The sequence below is a fragment of the Tachypleus tridentatus genome, chromosome 13, assembly GCF_004210375.1.
Source record: "Tachypleus tridentatus isolate NWPU-2018 chromosome 13, ASM421037v1, whole genome shotgun sequence".
Taxonomy (NCBI): Eukaryota; Metazoa; Arthropoda; class Merostomata; order Xiphosura; family Limulidae; genus Tachypleus; species Tachypleus tridentatus.
In genome coordinates, this window is record NC_134837.1 from 78,935,537 (window position 1) to 78,941,536 (window position 6,000).

The 6,000-nt window shown below is 31.4% G+C and overlaps 1 protein-coding gene across 4 annotated transcripts in view; it reads right to left on the bottom strand.

The window, feature by feature from the left end:
- Pak (serine/threonine-protein kinase PAK 3-like protein) overlaps window positions 1–4,056 on the bottom strand; it is a 54,621-nt gene extending 50,565 nt beyond the window's left edge. For 2 of the 4 annotated variants that reach the window (XM_076484529.1, XM_076484527.1), the window contains exon 1: window positions 3,795–4,056. The gene's annotated coding sequence lies outside the window, so the exon portion shown is untranslated. The remainder of the gene's footprint in view (window positions 1–3,794) is intronic. The other 2 variants (XM_076484528.1, XM_076484530.1) reach the window with 2 other exon arrangements.
- Window positions 4,057–6,000: the final 1,944 nt, after the last annotated feature.

Sequence of the window (6,000 nt, forward strand, 5' to 3'; positions counted from 1 at the left end):
ACAAGGGAAAACATAAGGTGGTTATAACAGTGATTCTTTAGTTCAGCATGTAGATAGGATAGTCTGTAGGATACATAGAGAGAAAAGAATTAAATTGTACTATCTAGGGGCAAGGGTGGAGGATATAAATAGAGCAAGTAATATATCAAAAGGTGCTAGCAGTGATAAGTAAGAGTGAGCAGATTGACTGTTTTAACTTGTGGATTCATTTCAATAGGACAAAAAGATTTTTGGAACAGTTGACTTGCATTTAGACAGTAAAATCTATCTTACTTACAAGGGCTATTAAGTCAACTGAGAGAGAAGCCTCTAACTATGACTAAGACATTGTTAAGTGCCAGAATAAACCAAACACTAAACAAAGTAACAATTAGATATAGATACAAGTATAGTATTAGAACAAAGTACACAAATAGCTTTAAAGTCATACTAAACTGTTATTATTGAAATTATAAAAGTGTAGGAGAAAAACAAATCAAAGGTTTTAAGAGTACTAGTTACAACAAACAATTTTGATATGATAGAAACAACTTAAACTTGGTTACATGTAGAAAATTTTGACAGATGTTTTTGAAATAAAGAGCTATAGACAATTTAATAGAATAGATTTAAATATAAAATATGAGTTATGTTCTGTTCACATTGAAGATATCAAAGCTCATAGCAAGGATGTTGATTGAATTGGGTTTATATTATCAGTTATAAGAGTATAAGGCTTAAAGCTGGAATTTGATAAAGACCACCACATAAAATTTTATTAACACTCCTACGAAAAGCTACACTATGATAAAGAATTCAGCTGTTAATGGAATACTAATTATGGAGGATTTTAATTTCAGACATGCAGGATTGGAAATGTTGGAGAGTTCAAACATGAGAAAGACAGGTTTTCCAAAAGATGGTTTTCTTCCACAATTGGTTATTGCACCTATCAGGAACAATGCTATTTTAGATTTCTTGTTAATTTCTCATACAGAAATGGTTGATATGTTAAAGAATGGAGAACATAAGGATGCAAATGCTCATTGTCCAATTAGGTTTGATGTTTTGCTGCATGTGAGGGTAAAAAATTAAGGATTTTCTTTACAAACTTCAAAAAAGCAAATTTTAAAGAGATGTTATAAACTGGACAACTGAATTAATTAAAGATGCTGACCAAATGTGGAAAATCTTTAAATATTCAAAGGTAAGTATGTTCATTATTTTCAAATATGTATGGCTACAAGTAAAAAAAAAAATCAATTTTAAACTTCTACTTTACTGCTGTAATGAGAAATTTAGAGGATTACAAGAGATCAATAAAACTGTAAAACAGAAATTAGGATATCAAAAAATTCTCAGAAGTAAAAATTAATAGTAATGGTTTATCTAAGTACATTAAGTATATGCAAAATGTTTGGATGAGAGTATAAATATAGAGAAAAAGAGATGATGGTTACAAAATGGCTCATTTACTAAATTCTACACTCTCTTCACTTTTCAGTAATGAAGACTTAAGTAATATTCAGTCACCATGAACAGTTACTGTATGGTAACAAAACTGAACATGATAATCACATTAATCCAAAAAAATATAGGGAAGTTAGAAAACTAAGTATCCTAGGTTAGGTAACATTTTTCCAGAGAGTTGAAGGAGAGGACTAGGTGTTCAAGTTACTTTATTATTTTTGGTAAGTCACTGAATAGTGGGAAGGTGCAAGAAGATTGGAAATTGGTTAATACTACTTCTCTTTTTCAGAGATATAAAAATTATCCTCAATAATTGTAAACCTATTAGTTTTTCATCAGTGGTGGAAAGTTTTTTGAAAGTCTAAGTAAAGATGATTTAAAAAGACATTTAACAATGTTTAAAATTTGTTGAATAGCCTACATGGTTTCATTAGGGGAAAATAATGCCCTACAAATCTTTCAAGATTACTTGAAAAGGTTACTGGTTAATGCTTATTTATATACGTATGAATATGGATTTGATGTAGCTAGATTTTCTGAAGCTACTTGAGAAGGTGCACATCCAAAAGGCTTGTTAAAAACAAAATGACTTCGTAGGTATGGAAATAGATTAACTGGTTGCATAGAAAAGTAACTGGACATAAGAAAGCTCACAGTTATTATAAATGAGGTTTATTCAAACTGGGTTTAGTAAAGTACCTCAAGGTTTAGTGTTAGAACCTCTGCTCCTTTTAATTTATGTCAATGATAGAGAAATGAGTGCTTGATAAATTCATTAAATTTGCTAATATTCAGATATTTGGTGCAGCTGGCTTGAGCAAGATGCTGCTACCTTTAATCTGGATTATTTGGGGGAGTTAGGTGAATAACTGGCAGATAGCTTTTAATTATAATAAACATAAAGCAATGCATGTATGGTACAATAATTTCAATTATATTTTTAAGGGGAATATCTTAACAGTGCTAGGGAAGAGAAGTATCTTGGTATTCTGGATGATCAGTCTCTAAAGCTATCAAAGCAGTGTGCTGTTCTAAGTGGCAGGCAAATTATGATTCTAAGTTATGTTCACTATTTCTGTGGACACAAATCCAGAAGGGTCATAGTTTGGCTACATTTGGAGGGATGCATTCAGTCTTAGGCATCTAACCTTAGGAAGAGCAATGAATTGTTATAAAAAAAAAGAAAGAATTCAAAGAAAGGTTACTAGGATAATACCATAGGTGGAAAGGTTGTTGATTGGACAGGGTAAAATCTATGAAATTGATTTTTTGAAAAAGAAATCTTAGATTAAGGTGGTTAAGATTGTTAAAGTAATTTGCAATACTGATGTGTCTTTTTCTTTCTTTTTACTAAATGCTAAGAAGACAGGACTAGGAAGATACAAATATATATTTTTCTGATGGAGTAGCCGATCTTTAGAACAGGCTTCCTTCAGATGTGGATACAGTAAATTTAAAGAAAGACTTGACAAACATTTGAGTGGTAAAAGATGACTTTGATCTTTTAAGTTCAGGATGAAATGTCCCACATGAACCAATAGATTACTTCAGGTCCTTAAATTAAACATGTTAAACTGTTAATGGAATGAAAGCATTTAACCATTGTGTTTGTTGGAAAAGAAAAAGTCTAGAGATTTTCTATGCAACATGGCACAAAATATACCTGCAAGCCTACTACTGGAAGATTTCACATTATTAACTACATTTTAACATTTCTTTTTAAGTAATTCATCTAAAGATATGATTTATGTAGTCTGTTTGTGAAATACCATTATGTTCACAAAAACACAATTTCAACAGGATAAAGACAAAGGCACAGTGGCTGCTTTTTCAAAGAATTATTATATCAACATAAATAGGTTAGTTCAAGAAATAATATTATAGAAAATACATTAATTAGGTAAAATGCTATGTTTAACTTTAATATATTTCTTAACATCTTCCTATAGGTATTTTTGTTATCCAAATTACGAAAAAATTAAGCCTCAAATTAAATATAAATTGTAATTGCAGAGCTGCAATACAATAAAGTTAATACATGTGCTAACAAAAACTTAATAAAAAAAATTAGCTTTAGTCTTGACTGTTAATGTCATTAATTACATCTACTTCTGAATTACTAGTACTCCTGGTATGATAGTAATAGCATTTTTTAATAAAAGGGTAATAACATTTTACTCTAACATTAACCTTTTTAAAGTTTAACTGTCACACTTTGTTTTACGCCTGTGAGGTAACTTATAATAAACGAAATTGCGGGTGAAATCAATGAGTAAAAAATATAAAATCAGCCAGGAAAATACAAAAATCTTAACCGTTATTAACATCAAACTTAAATTAATTACAATCACAGACTCAATTCTTGAGACGATAGTCCTGAGTTAGTCGAAAGTTCTACAATTTTCGAAACACTTTGTTGAGTAACCACACACAACTCGACTGTTTGTACTTATTTTACACAGCAATCTTTGGTCTTTAAAACTTCAAATGTACGTAATCGTTATTAATATATTCAAACGAATTACATCAAAATGCAAATAGAAAATTTTAGAGGGCACATAATGAAAAACATTTCAAATTAATGATGTCACTTTAATAGCTACGCCATCTTTAAACTTTTATTTTATGAGAAAATATATTTGGATTTGATAGTATTTCGAGTGTTAATTAAAATACAAAAACAATGAACATTAGCTCAAATCAAAGTGTGTATTTTAATAAAATAAAGTACATTAAGCAGATAATAGAATAAACTATCAAATGAACAGAAAAGACAGCTCGCAATATTATTCAAAAAATTAAATATGAAGATGGAAACCAAACAAGTCGAAATTCCTGTCACTGAATATCTTCGCCCTTTCAGCCGTGGGAGCGAATGATGTGATGATAAACTCCCACTATTTATTGGTAAAAAGTAGCCTAAGGGTTGGCGGTAAGTGTTGTTGTTCAGTTACCTTTCATCCAATCTGTCACTTAAAACTTAGGGGCAACTAATGCAGATAATCCTCGAGTAGCTTTGCAGGAAAAATTCAACAGACGACAACAAACTATTCTTCATTTTCATTGAAAAAGAAAGGCAAACATCACATTAAAGTTGTTCATCTGTTTTTTTTTTTAAGAACACGCTTTTTCAGTACTTTAAATATATCTTTATTATTTTGTTTACTTTATGCATGGTGTGGAGGACAATTGTTGGGAAGCAAAATTTGCAGATATCAGCATTTGGGTTCCCATGATCTAAAAATCAAATGGAAACGAAGAATTCAATAGAATGCGGAATGCTGTAAACCAATCTTGCATGGCTTACAGCAGAAAAATTTTGAACATATTTCATTTCAAATTAAAACACATTCTTCATGACACTTTCGAGCATTTTTGTTATATAGCCTATGAAAAAATTTTAAATAATTAATTTAGTAATCTTACAAACAATAAAACCCTTGAGCATCTTGTTTAAGCCAGTAAAATCAGAACTCTATATCTCTCCAAACAAGTGCGAGTTTGTAAATTTAGTTTATTGAACGTTTGAGTGTATTATTTGTCTTAGCTCAAAGATAGAAAATGCATAGTATAAGTTCTGATCACTATAGAGAATCAAATCAGCATTTTAGTGTTGAAATTCTGTAAACTTACTGTTGATTCACATGAGGACTTGATAGTATTTATAGGTTCTTTAAAAAATGTTATGCAGACATTTCATATCATTATTTCTTCCTACTTTTACCTACGTATTTTTACAATTTCCTTTTCAATTTATGTGCAGTTTTAGCATAACCACTTAGTCTAGAATGTCTCCCATTTGCCTTATTATAGTTGCTTTGTTCTCTATAGTAGACAGTGTCTGTCCTGCCCAAGGGTTGTGGCATTGCAGTACCAATATTCATGTTGAAAGGATCAATAACTGTAATATCCTGGCATGGCCAGGTGGGTTAAGGCGTGCGACTTGTAATCTGAGGGTCGCGGGTTCGCATCCCCATCGCGCCAAACATGCTCGCCCTTTCAGCCATGGGGGCGTTATAATGTTACGGTCAATCCCACTATTCGTTGGTAAAAGAGTAGCCCAAGACTTTTAGTAGCATCTGACTTTTAGTGTGCGCAACTACCTAAGTAGCGTTTTCTTTCTGTTTATATATATACAACAAAGGCTTTCTTAACTTATTAGATTTGTCCTATCTCATTACTACTCGAGCGCAAAGAAAAATTCAGTCACCTTTTCAAGTACAGACTACTCCAAACATTTCCTGATCGAATCTGCTGACTATTGGATATCTGTAAGGAAATCAATAAACCCGAAAACAGAGGCGTCATGCGCTTCTCGCATACTGGGTCGTGCTTCGAATTCTCATTTAGTATCTTGAAAAATACGAATAAAAGAGCTGCGATTGATATCATACTCAAACGCCGAAAATCTACGCGCCTCTTGGTACGAGCCCGCTTCGTTCAAACACCCAGCGATGCCACTACCTAAAATACCACAAAAAACAAAACAAACTATTCTTACGAAATATTTAAAATCTTCCATTAACGAGATGGAAAATGTTAAGAATCTAT